The 23,274-nt window shown below is 48.1% G+C and overlaps 1 protein-coding gene across 16 annotated transcripts in view; it reads left to right on the plus strand.

The window, feature by feature from the left end:
- RIMBP2 (RIMS binding protein 2) overlaps positions 1–23,274 on the plus strand; it is a 311,373-nt gene that overhangs the window by 70,260 nt on the left and 217,839 nt on the right. For 11 of the 16 annotated variants that reach the window (XM_074402014.1, XM_074402021.1, XM_010347625.3 and 8 more), the window contains exon 2: positions 12,835–12,969. The gene's annotated coding sequence lies outside the window, so the exon portion shown is untranslated. Of the gene's footprint in view, positions 1–6,733; positions 7,142–7,174; positions 10,024–12,834; positions 12,970–23,274 lie in introns of those variants that run through there. The other 5 variants (XM_074402015.1, XM_074402018.1, XM_074402024.1 and 2 more) reach the window with 5 other exon arrangements.

Raw genomic sequence — 23,274 nt, forward strand, 5'->3', positions numbered from 1 at the left:
ACTTACGGGGCAGCTCAGGCGGGGGCAGAGGTGGGGCCCAGTGGCTGTATGTGGTCCCTGGGCCAGATACCCAGGTTCAAATCCCCACGCCTCGCCTTTCGAGCTGTAGGACCAGGAGGTGCCTGAAACTCTCTGGCCGTGGTCTCTCTCTTAACGTGCGCAGATACCACAGTGCCCACCTCACAGGCTCTTTCGAAGCTTCGGTGAACACTTTGAGTAAGATGCTTTGAACGATGCTTAGTACAAGTAAGCTCTCGAGTTGACTGCAGTTACGAACACGAACAGTGTTAGTAATTAGCATTAAAACAGAAAATAAAATTCTGGAAAATAAAACAATTTTATTTTAGAAAATAGCATGATACACTGAACTTGGGTTTGAAAAGAAGTAATTGGGCTGAAGATAAGCCTAATCTGTGATGGAAGGTTCCATACGTAATTGTTTAGGGCTTTCAGTGAGAGCAAAATTAATTTTCGTGTAAGATGATTAAGCTGATGAAATTGCTCTTGAGCAGTAAATGTGTTTAATTAAATGCAAGACGTCGCTGAGCTCAGGTACACATTGTTCCCTGGGGAGTGTCCTGTTCTCTGAGCTGTTTCCTTGAGCAGCAAGGGTGGTCTAGGTGGGGGGTTTGTTCCCCATCTTCCTCGGTAGCTGAAATGTCTGTGATTGTGAGATGTCCATTGTGCTGGGGGGAGGTGTATACGCATGACCCCTACAGGCTAATAATTCAGACCAACTAGAACCGACTAGAAAGCTAGCCAGGTCCCCACACGGTTAGACTTCCGGGAACAGAAACGCCGGGAAGCTGAGGGGAGCCCTTACACGCCAGGAATTTATGGAGTAATGCAAGCGTCTTAAGCTCTCTGGAATTATTTGATTGATTTGCCTCTCTGGAGAAGGGGCAGCCTGACTACGTTTCCTGGAGGAGGTTTTTATCGAGGCTTTCAATTTTCAGTTGGTCATATTCTGTCTGTCATTTGGAGCTATGTGGAGACACAAGAAATAAAATCTTCATTCAACAAAACAGGGTGCAGGTCCCGCCAGCCGGGTGCCATTCGAGGACTGGGGGTCTGGCAGGGATGCGGTGGTCCCAGCCCGGAGCTGCCTGGACTCATCGGAATGAGCCCAGCCTGCTGACTGGGAGGAAGTCCGCTGGCAGGGAGGGGTGTAGACGCTTGCTGTGTGTAAAAGAACAGCAATTAGAGGTATGAGGTCAGTTTTCAAAAAAATTTAATACTTAGTACGTTTTTTTTTTTTCTTTTTAAGGGTCTTGTTCTGTTGATGAGGCTGGAGTTCCTTGGCCTCCCAAAATGCTGGGATTGCAGGCATGAGCCGCTGCAGCTGGCCAATAGACTTCTTTTTTAAAAGAGCAGTTTTACGTTTACAGAAAAACTGATGAAAGAGCCCAGGGAGCTTCCAAACACCCCCTCTCCCCGACCCCACAGTTTCCCCTGTTATTAGAGCGGTACATTTGTTTCAGTTGATGATCCAATATTGAGATTTTGTTATTAGCTAGAGTCCATAGTGTAGGGTTTACTCCTCGTCTGTGCACTCCATGGCTTTTGACAGATGTATCTCCGCTGTCACGTCAGACACAGAAGTTCCACCCTAAAAATCCCTCCTGTTCTACCTGCTTTTCGCTTCCTCCCCCTCCCCGCTGGTGACCGCTGATTCTTTTTCTCCGCTATCCCCATGGTTTGCCTTTTCCACAGTGTGATAAGTTCAGTGGCCCCCAACCTTTTTGGCACCAGGGATTGGTTTCGTGGAAGACAATGGATGGGGTGGGGGAAAGGTTTTAGGATGAAACCTCAGATCATCAGGCACTAGATTTTCACAGGGAGTGGGCAACCCAGATCCCTCCCATGCACAGTCCGCAGCAGGGTTTGTGCTCCTGATGATCTGACAGGAGGCGGAGCTCAGGCGTCACGCTCGCTCACCCACCCTTCACCTCCTGCTGTGCTGCCCGGTTCCTAACAGGCCACCTGTACCACTCCATAGCTTGGGACTTGGGGACCCCGATATAGTTGGAGTCTTAGAGTTTATAGCCTTTTCAGACAAGCTTCTTTCACTTAGTAATGTGCAATCAAGGCACCTCCATGTTGCTTTGTGGCTTGAGAGCTTATTTTTTTAAAGTGTTGAATTATTCCAGTATCTGGATGTATCATTCATTCACCTATGAAAGACACCTTGGTTGCCTATGGGGGTAGTTCTAAGTGGAACCTAATTGGTGTCTATTCCCAAACAGGGTGGCTTTAACATGTGTCCCTCTGGGGAGGCCCTGGAGGAATCAAGAGGGCAAGACATTGGCGATTTCTGTGCTCTGGACACCAATTTCATGACTCACAAGTTATTCATCAAATGCTATCTCATTCTAGCAACTAGATGTTGGTGATGTCATTACACCAACGCAGCTGGGGCTGGTTCAGAGCACATTATAATTCACTGTCATTATATTTTCATACCAAGAAGCCTGATTTTCCCAACTGTCTACGTGTTCGATGCCAAAACATTGGCCAAAGTCACCAAATAACTTACCAACGAGAACATTAACATCTTAATGACCACAGTCAGCAAAGCCAGCAGGACCAAGGGAATCTGCACATTCCTCCTGTCCTTTCTCATGAGCTACACAGGAAGGTATCCCAAGCCAGGCCCCAAGTTTTCTGGATAAACAACAAATGAGAGAGGACACTGTTGCTGGAAGGACATTTATACCAGGGTGTCGCGGCTGCACCTTGTTCTGTTAAGCATCAGGACTGGCTCTAACCAAGTCCCACAAATCCCCTTGCTCCCAGCAGGCAACACAGAGGATATGTTGATCAATTCTTCATCTTCATTCATTTTAGGGTTCCTTGACTGTGGCCCCAAGGTTTGGTTCTAATCACATTACTCTTTTTTTTTTTTTTTTTTTTTTGAGACAGTCTTGCACTGTTGCCTGGGCTAGAATGTAGTGACACCATCTGGGCTCACTGCAACTTCCACCTCCCAGGTTCAAGCAATTCTCCTGCCTCAGCCCCTGGTGTAGCTGGGATTACAGGGGCCCGTCACCAGGCTCAACTAATTATTTGTATTTTTAGTAGAGACAGGGTTTTACTATGTTGGTCAAGCTGGTCTCAACCTCCTGACCTCGTAATCTGCCTGCCTCAGCCTCCCAAAGTGCTGAAACTACAGGTGTGAGCCATTGCACCTGGCCTTCACATTATTCTATGTTCCCAGAGTTGGTTCATGTGACTTTCATTTTAATGGGGGCTGCTTCTTGAACTCACTAACTGCATGACTAATTACACTGAGGCATTGTGGATTCTCCAGTCGGACGTGCCGTCTCAGGCACCCGTTCATTCATTTACTCGACACGTGTTGATCACGTGTTTCTGTGTTTCAGGCACTGCTCTAGGCTGGGAAGGACACCGTGTGCTGTGAGACCAACATGTGCTGTACTCCTGGGGCCGCCCATCTACCTGGCCACTGGTGATAAGCATTTTAAATGGTGCTGGGGTGGGGAGATGCAGTGGGACTTGAGTCTCTCCTGAGAGGTGACCTGAGGACAAGATGAGGCAGCAGAGGCAGAAATCAGGATGCAGCTCTCCACAGCATCTCAGTGCAAAGGTCCAGCGGCTGTGCAGCATGGGATTTGAGGTCCAGTGGCTGTGGAGTGTGGGGTTTGAGGTCCAGCGGCTGTGCAGTGTGGGGTTTGAGGTCCAGCGGCTGTGGAATGTGGGGTTTGAGGTCCAGCGGCTGTGCAGTGTGGGATTTGAGGTCCAGCGGCTGTGGAATGTGGGGTTTGAGGTCCAGCGGCTGTGCAGTGTGGGGTTTGAGGTCCAGCGGCTGTGCAGTGTGGGGTTTGAGGTCCAGCGGCTGTGGAGTGTGGGATTTGAGGTCCAGCGGCTGTGGAGTGTGGGATTTTCTGTAGGTACTACTGTGAACACATTCCTATTTTGATATTTGAATGCAACCTGGAGCCAGCGATGGTGCTGAGCAAGCAGTGGCAGACACACTCGTCATGACTCTGCTTTTCTGTACCCAGAACAAGGCTACAAGACGCCCTCCCTAAGGCATTACTAGGTGTGTGTTAGAGTTTGGTTTTTACTAAAAGGTGGCATAAAACCTAATTACACTGACTTAACCCTAAAAGGGAATATATTGAAACACAGCTGAAAAACCCAGGTGTGTCTAGCTTCAGTTACAGCTTGATCCAGGGGCTCCAGTAATTCCGTCAGGACTTGGTTTCTTCTCATGGCTCAGCACTGCTTTCTGCAGTACTGACTCCATACCCACTCGCAGTAATGCCATGAATGTTCCTACCTTGCTGGACTCATGTCATGGAGATGGCTGATGGTTTAGCATTCACTCATTCCCACATCTATTCATTTCTTCAATAGTGTGTGAATATCTGGCACATACTCAGCACTGTGCTAAGAGCTGTGTGGTTATTACCTCATCTAGTCCATTCAGCAAGCCCTTGGATTAGGGGATATTGTGATACCTACTTCACAGCTGAGTCAACTGAGGCTCAGTGAGGTCTAAGGAGCGTTCAAGGTTATTCAGCTGGTAAGAAGCGAGGTTGGGGTCCTGGCACCTGCACACAGCCAGCTGGTAAATCAGATAAATACATCTGCCAATCTCCAGTTGGTTCTAGCGTTGTGAGGATCGCCAGTAGGTAGTTAGGAAATTAGAACTCGGTGTGGCGCTCGAGAACACGGGTAGGGAAGGAAGATCATGGGAACACAGGTGAAAGGTCCTGGAGGAAGGGCTTCCTGGGGAAGGGACACTGCCTGAAAGACAGTCGAGCCAGCTGTGTCGGGACAAGGAGTGTGGACCAGCCTCGCTGGGGAGAGCAAGTGTCCGGTCTGACCGAGAGAGGCCATAGGTTGTGTTTGAGATCTTGGAAGGAGAAGTTAATCATGGAGCGTGGAAAGGGAGGGCGGTGGCGACAGATGAACCTTGAGGTCATGAGTGGCATGGCAGCCTTCACTCCGAGACTGGAGGGCAGAGGGGCTTTAATAGGGGAGGAGTGTAGGGTTCCCTTTTCAAGTCGGCTGTGTGGAGAAGGCAGTGGGAGAGTGGAGTAGATGTCGGGGCGCGGTGGGAGAACGTGCGGGAGTGAGGTCAGGGTGACAGAAGCTGGCTGCAGAGCGGGGTGGGTCAGAAGGGGGTTAAGATGTGTGTACATTCATCAGGCCCCTTTCAGATGTGAGGTGGGACTGCACGCCGGGGCCCCGTCTTTCTGTCTGGGCCTGTGCATGATGCGTGGAAAAGCAGGGTGCCTCCTGGGTTGCAGCATTCGGTGGCAGCAGGATCCCCTGGAACTTCTCCCTCCCTCCAATGTACAATGACCCGGGTGGTAGCTGGCCTTCAGCCCGGGTCGCAGGTGGGCATGATGTGGAGCAGAGCTGCAGACACAGGGCAGATGCCACCAATGCACCCAGGTGTCTTAAGCCACTGTAATCTGGGGATTATTCGCAACCACGGTGTAGTCCAGCCTATTCTCACTGCTACATACGGGAGGGTGGCAGAGAGGTGGAAGACTTCATTCGGTGTCTCAACATGCGTTTCGGTCGCTCCTTGGCCAGATGCTCTCCTGGGTGCTTAGAATACAATAAGCAGGTCCCTCCCCTCCTGACCGTCTGATGGGGACAGAGGTAGGTCCAGGCATTGACCTGCCTGGCTTGTGGTTTTCTGCAGTCATAACCTTCAGCCCATGCAGCAAGTGTGCAGAAGATGGATGGCTGGGCTGCCTGAGGCTGGAACAAAGCAATCTGGTGAAAGTCGGGTCCTTAATTCTCAAGAAACATCAGCGCAGGCACGAGCAGCAGGATGAGCGTGCAGAGGGGATGGGCCCCATCCAGCTGGTGCCCTGGGGCAGGGGAGCCGGGCGGGCTCTGTACCCTGGCTGGGGGCTTCTCATCACTGAATCTCGGCTCATTTTTTTGTGCTTTGGATTCTGTGACTTCATTAATGTGCTGGAGACCCTGTTGTTATTGGAAACAGAAGATGATTCGTTAACAGGTAGAAAGAATCAGCCGGGTTTGGTGGCTCACAGCTGCCAGCCCAGCGCTTTGGGAAGCTGAAGCGGGTGGATTACTTAAGCTCAGGAGTTCAAGATCAACTTGGTGACATAGTGAGATCCCCTCCCTACAAAAAAAAAAAAATTCTTTTTAATTAGCCAGACCTAGTGGTGAGTACCTGTAGCCTCAGCTACTCGGGAGGCTGAGGTGGGAGGATAGCTTGAGGCTGGGAGGTCGAGGCTGCAGTGAGCTGAGATCAAGCCATTGCACTCCAGCCAGGGTGACAGAGTGAGACCCTGTTTTTTAAAAAAGTCCTCTTTAAAGAGAGACAGGTCTCTTTGGACTGGATGCTGTTACTTGCTGGACCAAAGGCAATACATGGCTTGCGGTGTGAGGTAGAGCAGGGCTCACAGACCCTGAGCCAGAGACGTGGGTGTGTTGTGAACCTGCCTCAGCTGACTGATGAGAAGCTGAAGCAGGCGGATTACCCCAGCTCCGAGGGCTTTGATGAGGACTGGGTGAGATAGGGCGAGAAAACCTCAGACCCGAGCACTCCTGGTGCAGGTGAGCTTTTCCTCCGGCGTCCTCTCTCCGCGTTTCTTGTTTCACATTCCTTCCCAACGCTTCTGTCTCCTCTCTCTCTGGATACAGCTCGAGAGAACAGGTGGCATTTCCTGCCTGCCTCCCCATCTCTGCTCCCCAGGATATGTAATTCCGTGTCCTGTGTCTCCAGGAGAGTTGATGTGGGGTGGGAGATTCGGGGGGAAGAGAGCAACTGAGGAAAGGAAGGTGGTGTCTTGTGACACTGCTCATTGTGAAAGCACAGGTTCCAGAGGCTCAGAACGCCGGGCACTTTTCTCCACACCCCTCCCCCTCCGGTGACTCATTATGACAGGCGTGCTGTGTGCCAACCGTTCCCATTCGCAGATTGAATTACCATCCTATTCAGCCGACACAAAGCAGTTCCTGGCCGGCTTGGGCAGCCCATGAATAAGTAAATAGCCTTCCAGCCTGGTGCGGAGCACAAACATCTGAGGCTTGGAGAGGCTGGCATTCACGGGGAGAGGAAGCGGGGCTGGCAGGGAGGCCTGGACCTGTCTGTCTGGTCCACTAGACCACGGATCTCTGGTGCCTTGTAAGTACCTGCTTTGGGGGCTGGGGAAAGAACCCAGTGGGTTGATGAGATGTAACTTAGACACAGACGGGAAATGCATCACCTCCTAGGCTGCTGGCTGCAGAGCTGAGGGCTGTTCTCTGGACTGAGGGGGGAAGGGGCATTTCCAGCCCCGGGGGCCCATTTCTAAACCTTTGGGTCTTACTTGCAGCTCAAATCTCTGTTACTACCCTGTGGGTATTTCGTTCCAAGTCTGTCCTCAGGCCCTGTTTCAGGCTAGAAAGGACCTTTAGTCCCGGGAGTCAGTTTTGGGTAAGTTGTGGACAGGATGTGGCTCAGGGGGAAAGGCAGCGGGTTTAACCCGCCTGAGGGCTGGGTGTTCCCTTACTTGTCCCTCCAGCTTTCCCCCCTCGGACATCACGGTTCTGGTGGGAACAGGTTGGTTTTGCCAGTGTGAGCATCACAGAACTGGCATTATTAGAAGCAGCACATATTCAAGGGTGTGCAACCTCAGCTGGAAACTCCGACGCGGTATTTGATTTTTGTGCAGCAGTTTCAGTTCTTTGAGCTCAAAGGATGACACAAAGTTGAACATCCTTTAGACAATGAATATAATCAGACAGTGGATGTAATCGCAGCATTTAATTTGGTGTAAGTCTGCTGTTAGTTGAGATCATATATGGTAGAGATGTGAGGGTGTTCACTCTGGCTTTAGACCCGGGGGGTCCTTTTTAATTTCTTCTACACAGCGAGCACCTTGCAGGAAACAGGTGAAATGAACTGCATGTATGCCTAACGTTAAACAGCAAGAACTGGCTCTTCCCTCGTGGCGGAAGGCGTGATTCTGGGCTCCATGATGAAGATGTTTATGGGGCAGAGCAGGTGGCCGGTGTTTTATGTTGCCTGGCATTTGATGGCGGCAGTAAAACGTACATCAATTAATCATTGTTTTCGTTTTCCTCTTTGCCTAAATGGCTCTGTTAATTAAAACTTTGTGTAAAGTGGTCTTTGAGCTCTGTACTGAATTTTACTTGGGCTCATTAGGGTTGGTTATGCACAGCCCCACAAAGCCTTTATCTTGCTGGACCACTTTTGAATTAATCATCATCATACTTCACAGGTAACTATAAGGAGTAGTTTTTCCTGTCCTATAACCATTAGCGAGCTCTCCAGTCAGCCTGGTGAGGTGTTAGAGCCTGTTAGCCTCTTTAACGATTGAGCAGGCCGAACAGAGCGCAGGAGGGGTCCAGAGCAAAGGTGGTTGAAAAAGCGCAGCCCCGGAGCCCGGGAAGATGAGGGAGAAAGCAGTGGATTTACCTTCTCTGTGCCAAGGACTCCGACGTTCACTGCATGCGCTGAGAAGCCAGGAATCATTGCCCCACCTAAAATCTTTTCTTCTTTAATAGACTAGAAAAAAATGGACATAACTTGTAGATTATCATGACTTCTGTAATGTTGTTTGTTCATGTTATTCTTAACGCTTTCTCTGAGAGAACATGATTCCTCCGAGGCGCAGAATAGGATGTGTGTTGGCAGAGGTGAGGACTCGGGTGCTTGCATGAGGAGGAGGAGGAGGAGGTGTGATGACCAGTGCCTCTGCCTGCAGGGATCTCACTGGAGGGCTCCACCTTGATTTGTTTGCCTCCAGCTCACCTGATCATGGTTAGAAACATCTCTGTGCCTTTCATTGTTGACTGAAATCATCCCACAGTGAAGCAGGTGGACCCGTGGTGTTGCATCAGATGATTTTAGGAGACGTATAGACTTTTTGAAATGTTTTTATGTGATAGCTGTTTGTTTCTTATAGTTTAAGGAAAAGACATAAGCACATCAAGGTAATGTGGTAGTATAAGGTCTCCTTTGAGACAGATTCTTAGAGGAAGACTTCAGTGAGTTTCCGAACTAGACAGCATGCTTTCTTTTGTGCTCCAACAGTATTTTTTAACTTGAAAGTGCATGCATATAATTTGAAAACTCAAGTGCGTAAAGGCATATGAAAGAAAATCTCCTGCTGTCTCTTCTTTCCGTATGCAGTCCCTCAAGCCCACTTTCAGTATTTCTAGTGATTTTCTTCTTGAAGCTCCTAATACTAAAAATTGCCTGTACTGTGACTTTTTTTTTTTTTTTTGACTTGCCAATTTTCCTAAGTCAAAAATATTAGTAGCACTTTCTGGGATGGTGGAAAAGTGGTTCTCAAAGGGCTTGGAGTGGGCAGTTTTGCCTTTCAGGGTTGGTGTTGGGAGACACTTCTGTCTGTCATGATTCAGGGAAAATTGTGTGCTGCTGGCCTCTGCTTGCTACTGGCAGGGATGCCGCTCAGTGCCCCGTAGTGCACAGAACAGCCTGCATGAGGAAGAATTATCTGGCCCCGAGCCTCACTCTGCTGAAGTTGAGAAGCTCTGTGGTAGCTGAAGATTTAGCCTTACATTCCCTCCCGGAATCTATACACATAGTTAAACTGCTACTTTATTTAAGTGAATAATTAGTTGTCACATTGTTATTGTGTATATATTGTTAGTGGTAGCACCAATTAGTGACTGTGATTACATTTCTTTCATTATATGGCTTTTTAGCTTTCCTGGAGTTATTAATAGCCTGATTTTCAATTGTGCCATTTGCAGTCCACATATTAAAAGCTCTTCTCCAGTTCTAATATCAAAAGCTTTTCTTGAGTCTCTTTTTTTCTCCAGAGTTTTTATTTCTAAAGCTCTTTGTCTTCTTGTTTCAAACCGATTGCTCTGGAGAGCTAAGTCTCAGCTGTCATCTTGGAATTTTTCTCTAGCCCTGTTTAGGGCAGGATTTGTTGTTTCTGCGATTCTGTGGCTTTGCCTTTTATCTTTTTCCCACTTGTTTTTCTGCAGCACATCTTCCAGTGATTTCCTAAGAAGGAACACACCGTGGAGGTACATTTTATGAGTCTTTGCATGTCTGGAAATCGCTCTCCTCTGTCCTCACACTTGATTGACAGCTTGTTTGGGTATAGAATCTTAATTTGGAAATAATAGTTGATCAGAAGTTGATTTTTTTTTTTTTTTTGAGATGGAGTTTTGCTCTTGTTGCCCAGGCTGGAGTGCAACGGTGTGATCTCAGCTGGCTGCAACCTCCACCTCCGGGATTCAAGTGATTCTCCTGCCTCAGCCTCCTGAGTAGCTGGGATAACAGGTGCATCCCAGCACACTTGGCTAATTTTTGTATTTTTAGTACAGACGGGGTTTCACCACGTTGGCCAGACTGGTCTCGAACTCGTGACCTCATGATCCACCCACCTTGGCCTCCCAAATTGCTGGGATTACAAGCGTGAGCCCCTGCAACCCAGTGAACCAGAATTTTAAAGACATTCTGTTGGCTTCCAAGATTGCTGCTGAGAAGTCTAATGCCCCAACCCATTCTTTACCTTTTCAAAATTCTACCTCTTCCTTCTAATTGTTATGGGAAGTATTTGGGACCACCTCCTTATCATTCGCCTTCTGGAATCTCATGGTACCCTCTGCTTTAGGTCTGTTTTCATCTGTCTTGCAGACCACTCATGAGATTCTTTAATTTGGAACATGTTCTTCTGTTTTCCTGACAATTATCTTTTTTTTTTTGAGGCGGAGTTTCGCTCTTGTCACCCAGGCTAGAGTGCAATGGCGCGATCTCGGCTCACCGCAACCTCCGCCTCCTGGGCTCAGGCAATTCTCCTGCCTCAGCCTCCTGAGTAGCTGGGATTTCAATTTCTCATCTATGATTCTGGGCAGTTTAAAAACTCTAACAAAACAGAAGTAAAGGAGTTTCTGATATTTTGATTGTTTATGTCATCATGAAGGTCTACTGATACACAGGAATTTTTGTTTTTAAATATTTGATGGCCCAGATGGGAATTCTCTAAGAGTTTGCTGTGTGTAGCATGCTCATTGGTTTTTATATTAATTTTTATTTATTTATTTGACCTATAATCACTTTCTGTAATTGGCTGGGCATCAGTCAGCCAATTGTTACTGTTTTCTGTTTCTGAAAACCTTATTGGTAAAAGTTAGACCTCCTGGATTGATAGTTTCCTTTTTTCTTTAATATTTTGTAGCATTTTGGGATATTTCTTTATCATCCAAATCTGCCATTAAAATTTTTTTATTTCAGCAACTCTCGTTTTCATTTGCAAGAGTTCTTTTTGTCCTTCGTTGGTCTTTGTAGCTTCCTGTTAACTTTTATGTGCTTTCTGAAGAGACTTGATAGAACTGCTGCTTTTTTCCCAAGCTTGCTTTGGTTGCCTGCATGATCTCTCTCTCCTGGGTTTTATCGTTGTGTTCTTTCACTCTTCCATGTTAGAGGCTTTTCAAATGAAGCTGTATGCCTTGGTTGAGTGGGTTTGGAGCTCAGCCTTGACGGGTTGGGGGAGGTCCGTGGTGAGCTCACTCCAGGGTATCTGTGACGGGTGATCGTTTTGTTCTAGAAACTCCTAAGGCGTGGTCTTTGCTCTTGGATTGTAGTTTTCTACCAAAACATTTCCAGTTTTCTGACTAGTTTGAAGGCGGTATGGGGTAGCATCCACCTACATGCCTAATGCATTGGGTCTGGGGAGGGGTATCTGCAGGCAGACTGCCTAATTTCTGTTTTTGGTATAATAGCACTTGACATATGACCGCCACCCACTACCTCTGCATCCTGGGCTCCCTCATTAAACATCTCTAGAAAATAAACTTCAGACTCCTGCCTAGATGTCTTTCTCTCACAGATCCCTTGCACAGAATTCTAAATCCTATGAAATTCTAGCTTGAACTAACATTATGCATGCCTGTTCTGGTCTTCCCTGTCAGACGGAGAGTCCTGGGAGGCCTTGATCTTATTCATGCTTGGGCCTAACAGCGGTCAGGAACTTTGCGGGTGCTCAGAAAATGTTTGTTAAATTGAAATACATTGAATGTTGGCCATGCAGATGGTTTTTCAGCTCCAAGTTCCAGGATAAAACCTCATTTGCTATTTATCCTTCCTTTCACCCCTGCTGGTTCATATGGACACAGGATAACCAGCAAGCATTTTGATAAAACCTAAGTTAATTTATCTTCTTATTTGGTGATTCTGAGCAGGTTAATAACTCTTTCAAACGGAATAGAAGTAAAGGAATTTCTGATATTTTGATTGTGTATGTCAACATGAAGGTCTGCTGATACACAGGAATTTTTGGTTTTGAGTATTTGGTGGCCCAGATGGGAATTCCCCAAGAGTTGACTATGTGTAGCATGCCTGTTGGTTTTTATTGGTTTTTCTTAATTAGTTTGACCTATAATCTCTGTCTGCCATCGGCTGGCCATCCGTCATGTCTTGGTCGTTAAGGGCACGTGCAGTGCGTGCCCTGATGCTGACTGGAGTCCTCAGTTCTGTCCCTCTCTCCTGTCGAACCTGGATCATTAGCCCTCAGGGCCTTTCTCCTGGCAAATTCAGGAATTAGAATGTCTGCTCAAGGAGTCGTGCAAGCTTTGTGTCAATGGCTGTGTATCTCTGCGTTGTTCTATACCAGGACATTTGGTTGAAGGGGAAGAAAAGTCTCAGGCAGGGAGGACTGTGAGTTCCATTTCAAATGTGTCCCTCGCTCAGCCCTGAGTGTTCTGAACTGGAAAATGGTAGCAGATTTCCTGCCTCTCCCTCCCTCTTAGGCATCAAGGAAGGTTGGGGAGGCAGAAGAGCCAACTTGCAAGGCACTCTTGGTGACAGATGATTGTGTCTGCTTCTTCCTGCAGCTTGGAAATGACCCTCCACACCTAAAGCCTGCAGGTGCTGAGGCCACATTCGCTCAGACCCAAGCTTTGGGAGGCTCCTGGGGAAATTTCCCACTTTGTGTCCTGAGACCAGGAACCCGGCAGAGAAACTCTGTGGTAAGTCACGCCTTCTTTTCTCTGAAGCAGCATTCCTCTGTTTACCTTAGGAGTTGTGTCTGTGCTTTCACAGCTTGCCGATTCATGCAAGGCATATTCATCGAGTGCCAACTGTATGTCCTAGAGTTAAGAGGGCAGAGTGGTAAACAGAGCAGGTGTGGTCTCCACCCTCACAGAGAGAGGCATATCGTGGGGAACAGCCGTGCAAAGGCCCCGAGGCAAGAAATAACTTGATGCATGAAAATCTGGGTGTCTGGAGCACAGGCAGTTCATTCAGGAGCTTAGGGCAGGCTGTGCTAGGGGATGGATTCTAAATCTTAAGAACAATGGCCAGAGAGTAGTGATTGATTGTAGGTGGAGAGAGACATCTCCTTTTTATTTTAATAAGATCACTCCCAGTTCTGAAGGGAGGTGGAGGTCAGCAAGGGTGCAAAGAGGATTAGACGGTGACCACGGAGCCCAGGTGACTGGCAGGGCGGCCTGCACCAGGATGGTAGTGGACGTGAGGGTCACTGGGGAGGTCAGGGCCTGCTGGCCACTGTGATAGATTGGGTGGGGGGGAGTGTGAGGGGGTGACAAACACAGTCCTCATAGTTTGGCATGGGCCGCGTGGCGGAAGCGGTGGACCGGTTCCTAAGATGAGAAAAACAGAGAGAGCAGAAGTGAGCGGAGATCCACATTCAGGTTTGCACTGAAGCCCAGGTCTGAGTCTGAGTTACCCGGCTGACACCTAAATACAGGGAAAAATCTGCAGTTCAATGGCCAGGTTCAGGGTTCAGGAAAGAAATCTAGGCTGGCTTCTTCATTCCTTGTGAAATGTTTGGTTTGAGGTCTCATGTGTAGAAGTGTGATCTGAACTCAGGGCAGTATTTCACTCTATGATCATGAGACAATCTTGGGTGGTAAGAACAACAGCTGCTTTCTGTTACCAAAGGTTTTCAGTCCCGGAATGGCTGGCCAGGCACTGGTGGCGGTGACTGCTCCACCTGCGTTGGATCGTGCAGCAGAAGGCGAACCAGCCAGACCTTTGGTGCCCTGCATGGGCCTGGCATTGCCTTTGATAGCAGATGAGTCTGAGTCAGATTCCAGTAAGCATGGTGATGGTGGAGGAGATGGTGGTGATGCTGGATGCACTCATTTTTCGTAGAAGACAGAAAGCGGGCAACAGGAAGCATAACTGTTTCCAGTGTAGGATATGCACTTGGTGCTCATTGTTTCTCATTACAGTAGAGTCACTAATCATCACTTAAGGAGTAACGGCAGCATCCTGGGAGGTGGGTAACATTCCTGGAAAATCTTTCAAAACCCTTTAGTTTTCATTATTGTGATGGTATCAGTTTCTTCAATGAATATCATTTGTGACAGTGTGTTTATCTGTAGACCCTAAAAAGACAGATTGTGTCATTAAGAACCCTTTCAAAGAGTCTGTTTCAACTGAGTGGTATGGGTTATTATGTGTAATTTTTTTCTGGTACATTTATTATACTTGGCCTGTGGGAGACAGAAGCCAGTCTGTTCTCCTAGAGATCACAAGCAGATTATTTTGAGGGCTTATTACTTTTTTGATGTTTTTAAAGTTTGGTCATTCTGGGGTTGGAAGCTACAGCGTCGAGTGCTGCGTGTGTGTGAGGCTTTCCTGTGTTTAGAATGAGCTGATCTTTCATTGATAGGTTGTTGTCTGCCTGGAATTGCAGGTACGTCATGAAGTTTTTGCATTTAAATTTAGCTCTTGTTCTCACTCCAGAAGGGAATGGAATCTTTGAACTATTTCACCATGAAGGGAGAGCAATTAGAAAATAGGTCCTCATGACTGTTTGACGGAGTGGGTCCAGTTGGTGGTCTGAGGTGGACCGCACGTCTGACTCGGAAGAGGAGGCTCTCCGTGAGTCACTCCAGCCTAAGCACACCTCAGTGGTACTCAGCTGTAACCTCTCCAAAGGCAGCACTTCCCGTCTTAATCCATGGTTGTTTCTGTCCCTCCAGACAGGCCTCAGCGTATCAATAAAACATATTAAGATGCTTATTCACAGAGCCGAGTAGGATCAGTTGTATCATCATCATCAACTTTCACAGGGGTTGTAAGTATCTGAGCAGCTTTAAAGTTATACTCATTTCAAAATTGCTGCAAGAGAATAATTTGAACATGCCTAGTATAAAAAAGATTAATGTTTAAGGTGACAGACATCCCAGTTACCCTGATGGGACTTTTATACATTATATAGGTGTATCAGAATATCACATGCACCACCAATAATATGTCCATCTATTATGTATCAATTTAAGAAACCCAAATACATCAGGCAGCGTGGTGGCTCACGCCTATAATCCAAGCACTTTGGAAGGTTGAGGCCGGCAGATCATGAGGTCAGGAGTTCGAGACCAGCCTGGCCAACATGGTCAAACCCCATTGCTCCTAAAAATACAAAAATTAGCCGGATGTGGTGGCAGGCACCTGTAATCCCAACTACTCGGGAGGCTGAGGCAGGAGAATTGCTTGAACCAGGGAGGCGGAGGTTGCAGTGAGCCGAGATAGAGCCACTGCACTCCATTCTGGGCAACCGAGCAAGACTCTGTCTCAAAGAAACCCAAATATAATCCTAATAAAAGTGAATTAAATCAGTACAGTAGAAGAAAAAATGATTTTACCTTGTCAGATTTGAAAGGCATTAGATGCTCACTGAAAAAGTCACATCTCTCAGAGATGTTTAAAGTAAAACGTTCCTAATTTCCATAGAGAATCATTATTAAGAGTTTGGTGTTTCTTTTCAGAATTCTCAGACCTTTCCCCACACATACACAAATATACACACAAATACAACATCTTCATGTAAAATAGATGCAGGTACATAGGCATAAGTAGATGTTGTACACAATTCTACGTGTGCATGTCCAAGTATACGTATAACCTCCTCTGCAACTTTTAATTTTCATTACTTACCTACTAAATTATATATTTAATTTGTAAAATCTCATGTGTCTTGGCTCTTCTACCAAGCTAACCACTGTCTTTAGTTTGGTCCTTCCAGATGTATACAAACTACGTGAAACTCCATCCTATAATTTTGTATGTGCTTTAAAGAAAATGGTATTTTTCTGCAGAGTAGTATTTTCCATTTCCAGAGCATTTCTCAGAGACCTTTGCCTGCTACTTCCTGTGAGTACGCTGGCCCCCGACCTCAGCTCTGTAAACCGCTGTGTGTCACCCAGCAGTGGAGCTGTTCCGAGTGTCTTGGAGTGGGCTCTTCAGAGCAAGCCCAAGGCAAGGATTCCAGCAACAGGGGCTTCACAGGGAGGCGACCCCAGGAAATTTTGGGAGAGGAGTGTGGAAGTGAGACAGGGAAGGGCAGGAAGTGAGCAGTGGGTGTGTGTTATCCAGCCAGTTGCCACTGTGGGCGATGGGGGCTCAGTCCTGCTGTAGAACCTCTGGAGGCTTTGTGGTGTATGCCATGGGATGATTTGCTCGTGGGATGAGGGAGCTGGGGTATTTATCCACCAGTGCTCTCCATTTGGCTGCGGTGGCCTTGCAGGTGCATGGAGGCTCCAGCATGTCTCGCTTGCCCTGCATGTAGGCAGGCTTGGGTCTCAGCTAGGCTGAGCCCCCAGGCACAGAACTGCAGGTGTTGGTGGTAACCAGCTTGGCATGCATGGAGTTTAGTGCGGAGGGGTTGTGGGTGGCAGCTCATGCCCACTGAAGGCACTCGCTGCTGTTGATGAGCAGTTGTGCTGTATGTAGATGCACACGTAGATGACAACAGTTAACTGTCCCCTCACCATGCCTAACTATTATCAGCACTACTGCAGGGACGCATTTGACCATGCTGCCTGTGTACATGACTCTAGGATCTGTGCAGATGTGCTTCTATTTTGTAGGTTGGGGGCAAGGGGAGGGGGAGCATTAGGGCAAATACTTAAAGCATGTGGGGCTTAAAGCCTAGATGATGGGCGGATAGGTGCAGCAAACAACCGTGGCCCATGTATACCTGTGTAACAAACCTGCACGTTCTGCACATGTATCCCAGAACTTAAAGTAAAATTTAAAAAGTGCTTCTTTTTTGTATAAGTGTGGAAATATGTATGAAAAGCTGAAAGGGAATATGTGTATGTGCTCATAATCTGCTTTTAAAATTCAATAATGCATTATGGAATTACCTCCGTGTTCAATAGTTACTTAGTAGTCAATTTACCTTAGTTTTATATGCATCTGTGTATGTGTGTATGTAGTCCGATTTTGTACACTATAGGTGCTTGGCAAATATTTGTTGAGACAAGAAACCACTGATACTAAAAGGAAATGGCGCCACCAGTATCCCTGGACCTTGGTCCGCACCATCTGCTCTTTCATATTCCCTGTCAGATGAGTCCTGTTGCTCCTACCTCCAGGGCTTGGTAGGCAAGAACTGTTTACTCCGTGCCATGAGCTCTGGGAACAGAGATTACATGTAAGCACTGGGCAGGCTCAGAGAGAGAGAAATGTCATTTTTGCCTTTGTGGAGAATTTTGTGACTATCAGCCTATTGAGGCTTGCCTAAATCTGCCAACTGACCCGATATTTCCAAGAGTGTTGTACAGGCAATAAAATAGACAAAAACAATCAACAGACCCTAGCTAGCTGTGGTCACGTATTCATTAGAAAAAATACAATTATTAGGAAAAATGTAAGAAGTAGGCCAGGTGCAGTGGTTGATTCCTGTAATCCCAGCACTGTGGGATGCAGAGGTGGGAGGATCGCTTGAGTTCAGGAGTTTGGGACCAGCCTGGGCAACAAAGCGAGACTCTGTCTCTATTATAAAATATGTTATATATAAATATATAAAAATACTAGCGAATTACATATACAATCAGCGAATAACTAGCAAATTTATCTCTATGTAAAATAACTAGTGAATTACCAGTAGTTTTGTTAGTCATATATAGTTTCCTTTTTCAATATAATTATGTATGTAAAACACACAAGCTCATCTGAAGAAAGAGGGTCAGTTAATAGTTGGCACAGAGTCAGCAAAACTTGTGATGTTTGGGGAATCCCAGTTACCGGAACCTCCGTGCAGCCTTGTGGGGGCCTCAGGGCTGCCCCGGCGAGCCATAGGCTGCGCGGTTACCCAGGACGCAACCTGAAACAGACAGACCTGCAAGTTCTCAGGGCTCATTTTTGGCCGGAACCCCAAGACTAACTGTCTCGACCTGATGTTATTTGTGCGGAAATGTCTAGTTAAAATGGCTCTTAATGTCATTACTCTTCCTGACTAAAGCAATTATGTGTTTTAAATTCCATTTTGTTGGTTTCATTTTGTTCTGTTTTTGTTTTTTAAAGTAGACAAGTCGACATGGAGTGGGCTCTGTTGGTATTGAAGTCCCGGTGCCAGTTACGGTGAGACGCGGCCCGAGTGCTGCCCTGGGCCTGTCGGGAAGTGCGTGTGCTGCTGGTACACGCCTTCGGTACCGCCTGGTTCTGTGATGGCTCCAGGTTTACCCGAGAGGGCAGTGAAAGGGGAGAGTACAAATGTATTTGGCAAGAGCTTTGCAAATGGTAAGGGAACAGTCACAGTTCCAGCTATGGCGCCCAGGTCTCCGTATCGTCCGTTTCACTCCTGTCTCTTGCAAACTCGGGCCCTGGGACATCGTTTACTTGCTCCTTTTGCTGTGCAGGACAGAGATACAGCTGCACATTCAGAGAGGCCTGGGGGCTTGCTATGCCCTGTGGTGTTATATTATGTGTGTTGTGGTCTTCAGATTTCAGACGAGAGAGAAACTAGCCTCAGCCAAAATGGGAGTTACTGACTGGTGTGATTGAAGAGAGAGGCGATTCTAGCTTCAGGAATGGCTGGATCCAGGAACTCCGCTGATGTTTTGGGAATCTCCATTTTTTCCCTCTGCGTTGGTGTCAGTCTTTAGTCAGTGTCCCATAATTGTGCACTTAGAGCTCACAGGCCTGGCACTGTTCCTGCATTGTGTTACCATTTCTACGATGATGCCCAAAAAGCCAGTGGGGCTGTGTGTGACCATGGCTTGGGTGCCCTGCTTTTCTCTCATGGAAGGATCCACCTGTAGTCCTTCACCCTAACCCTCACCTTTCAGAAGACCCATCTCCTGAGCCTGGCGACTGAACTCAAGGGTTTTCAGCTCACCTAAGGTTACTTTCCACCTAAGGGGAAAGCTCCCAGGGGGCTGGTATAAAAAATGAACGCACCCTCGTTAAGGGATGAGCTCTGTGTCCTTACAGAGGCGTGTGCATGTTTTCAGGACTTCCCATCCAGACAGATCTCAGGGCAGGCTGCTCACCTGCCCATGGCTAACGATGATGCCAAGGGCTGCGCACAGGCCTCCCAGCCACACAGGTGCCACAGCCTGGAGTCCACGTCTGCAGGTTCCCAGGTGCTCACCATTGCTGGGTGGGGTGGTCAACTGTGGGTCACGTAGAGGTAGGTCTTGTTATATGTAAAGTTTCGGTACTGCAAAGGAAGTAGCACTTGAATGTGAATTTCCTGAGCGAGGCAATTTACATCTACGGAAGGGTGCAGCTCACAGATGGGCAATGGCGAGTGCACACCTGGACGACAGGAGGGAGGGGTTCTTATTCCTGGAACAGGTGACCCTGACTGCTGTGTCGTTCCCCAATTGGCTAGGGTTGGACTGCACAGTCTGAGCTGGTTCTGACCGGCTATTTTAAAGAGCAGGAGTAGGAGCCGGAGTGGCAGGGTGGGTAGTTTGGTGGGAAGGACAGTTACAGGACAGGTCAGACCAGGTGACCAGAGGTGACTCAGGTCAAAGCAGGTGACCAGGGCAGGTGACGGGAGCAGGTGACTGGAGCAGGTGACCAGGGGAACAGATGTGAGCTACTGATTAGAACTGGCAGAAAAGGTTGTTTACTGACATTACAAGGAAGTTACACTGTAAAATGCAGAATTAAAGAGTAAGAGAGCGGAGCACACTGACATACTGATTCTTGGGAGAGAAACTTGGGATTCACCGTATCTGACAGTCTGTTACAGGTTGAGTAGCATTTCCCACAAAAAGGATGTTGGAGGCCCAGCCCCTCAAAATGTGATCTGCTTTGGAGACAAGGTTTTTATACAGGTGGCCAACTTAAAGCGAAGTCACTAGGGTAGGCCTTAATCTGCTATGACTGGTGTCCTCACAGAGAGGAGCGTTTGGATGCAGAGAACACTGGCGGGACTGGGGTGATGTTCCTAGGAGCCACAGAATGCCAAGAATACCAGCAAGCACAGAAGCCGGGCGAGGCATGGGCAGAACCAGCCCCACCGACGACCCGGGCTTGGCCGTGTGGCCCCTGGGACCTCGAGGCTGTGCATGTCTGTAGTTCAAGCCTCCTGGTTTGTCGTACCTTGTCACAGCGGCCGGGGGAAACCAACGCCAGTCTCTGGTTGCAAGCAGCTGAACCTGATGCTGGCCACCTGCAGGGGAATGGGATTTGCTGGAAGGACCAGTGGTGAGGCCGTGAAGCATCAGGGATTGGGAGCAGGCGTCAGGGAGGAGGAGAGCCTTGGGATGACCCGCTGGGAGACGTGCTGCGGCTGCTGGTTCTTTTGTTTTCCTTGGGTCCCTCTGCTCAAGATTTAAATTTGAGGGACTGATTGTTTAACTGGCACCCCTTGGGTCTTGTGCCCATCCCTTGGCTGGGGGTGGTGGTGAGGCACTGTAGTTGCCCTCGGCAGACCACTTCCAAAGCAGAGCCTGGAAACTCTGGCCAGCAGGCTGAGCCCCTGCCTCAGAGGCCCTTAGCAACCTTTGCCACAGGGGGTCCAGGAGCCTGCTTCTCTACATCAGGTCAAGTCTGCACAGCACGTGTTGGTGGGCAGATTTCGGCCCAGTGCTGCACACCTCCATGTTGGCCCTCCGTGTTCTCCCTGGCGCAAAGCACCAAGGACAACAGGCTGTCTGCAGGGCCACCTCTTTGCCGACACAATTCAGCCACTGTCCCTTTAGGCGCTTTGACCAGCTGTCCACCCCGGGCCTGTGCCGTCTCCAGGAGTTACCGGGCAATGGAGGCATTTGCTGCTGATAGACGTCAGCGGAGAGCCAGCTCCAGCTCCAGGGCAAACGGAAGGGCTTTGGTCAAGAGAGGAGGTTGATAAGGGACTGTGAGCACAGCTGGAGCTTCCTCTGTAACCTGGGGCCGCGGTGTCTGTGCTAGGTTAGAGGTCCATGCTAATCACTCACCTTGGAAGCAGTAACAAGTGCTTGTGCATTTCCTGGTTTGTGTGAACATCCCCCAGACCTCCTCATTCAGAACGGGGACTTTCCAGATTCACTGCTTGAGTTAGCATGGGTAACTTACATGCATAATCTGCACTCTAAACTGGGAAGTTTTAGGTATCTTTGAATTGGAAGGGCCAGTTTCCTAAGGAGTAAAAAAAAAAATCAATATGATTAGTAAAGAGCATAATTATTTCAGCCCTGGAAGAGATGAGGGGATTAAAGCTGCAATGACTGTCTCACGTACACCCTCCACCCTGCACTCGTGTGTTTGGGTCTGTGTGATCCGCTGGAATGCCTACTTCACTGGGGAAGGGATTTCACCTTTGCTCACTTACCATTCCCAGTACCTACAAAGCTGCTCTGAAAATAGTAAGTGCAGAAGTTTGTTGAATAAATAATTGGATGATTGAATAACGAAGTGAGTGAGCAAATACTAACGTCATAGGAAAACCTATTTCTTCAGTTTTGCCTATTTGGTGCCGTAATTTGAAGGTTGCTTGCTACAGAGTAAGGTGTGTGTGTGTGTGTGTGTGTGTGTGTGTGTGTGTGTGTGTAACGTAGAAAGTCCATCAGGAATAAAGCTGTTAACTCACTTCTGGCTTTTGGATAAAGACCCTTCTATGATGAAGTCCGGGTGGAGGGCCGAATATCCATCATCCCTTCCCCCCATCCTTTGTTTCCTTCTTTCCTCTCTCTCTCTCTCTCTAGCTGGGCCGAGGCTTGCACTGTTAGCCAGACCCTTGTCAGCGGGGTGCAGCTGAAATCTCTTCTCCACCCTTTTCACGCACAGTGTCCCATTTACAGTGCTTTATGCTGCTGAAATTTTGACTTTAAGATTATTTACATTACAAAACTGAAAAGATACGTCGGCCTAGGCAGTTTTAAGGAAGGCATTTTGCCTGAACCTCTCCCTGAGGAGTCTCCCACCTGCCTTCAGGATGCTTGTTCAGGTGTGGCTGTGCAGCAGGAAGAGCCACAGAGCTCCTGGGAGCCCAGAGCACTCCCTAGACAGGCGGCTGCGCAGGCCCCTGCGGGGGGCAAATGCCATCCTCCGCACCTGCTGAACACCGGGACGTTTCAGGGAGGGCGAGAAGCCTGAGACTGGAGGGAACCTGATCCTTCGGTCTTTACGAAAAGGAAGGGGCAGGAGGATTCCGCTGTGGGGCTCCTCGGACCCGGGCCCGTGGAGAGAGATGAAGAGCCTACGTGATAGCCAGGCTGGATGTTGTCTTTAAAAAAGGATCATAAACAGGTGTAACATTGTGATCTGATGTTCTCTGGGAAGAGCTTTTTGTGTTGACTTAATCAAACCGGGAGTGAAGGTAATTAGAGGAAAGCCTTGAGTGCTGATCGTATGAGGCAGGAATGATTATTTAGATAAAACGTTCACATTGAGCCCCGCGTGGATGCGTAGCTATAGGCAAGCAGACTGCTATCGAGGGGACTGGAGAACGTTGTTACCTCTTCCTTTGAAAAATTGCTTTGGGAATCTGTGACTCTTAGGAGAGTTAGATTTCTTTCTTTCCTTCTTCCCTACCCCTCCATTTTTTTTTTTTTTGGTGAAGATGAGGTCTTGCTGTTTTGCCCAGGATGATCTCAAACTCTGGGGCTCAGGTCATCCTCCTGCCTCAGCCTCCCAAGGTGCCGGGATTACAGGTGGGAGCCACCACACCCGGCCGAGTTAGATTTTTCTAAGTATCTTCAAGTTCTAAAGAGACCTGGTGATCTGAAAATCAGCTGATACAATCAAAGTTTTCCAAGATCCCCAGGTAGCCCACACAACTGAGCAATTCCTGTTCTACCAAAGTAACTGGGATTCACGTGGCCCTGTGGATCCAGAACCGGGGTGCATCTGTGGACCTTTGAGGGCTGGAGGTGGCTGGGCTGCTGAGGGTCAGATCATGGACACTCGGATCTAACCCAGTTACCAAGTCCCTCTTGGTTACTTTCTGAAGCTTAAGCCAAAACGAAAACCAGCCCGTCTTTGCTAAAGGAAAGGCCTCCAAGCCCTTCTCAGTACCTCCCGCTAAGCAGCCTCTAGCAGTAACGAAAGCGAGTGAGGGGAAAGGTACGAGTCATTTCTGCGGG

Source organism: Saimiri boliviensis, chromosome 7, assembly GCF_048565385.1.
Source record: "Saimiri boliviensis isolate mSaiBol1 chromosome 7, mSaiBol1.pri, whole genome shotgun sequence".
NCBI lineage: Eukaryota > Metazoa > Chordata > Mammalia > Primates > Cebidae > Saimiri > Saimiri boliviensis.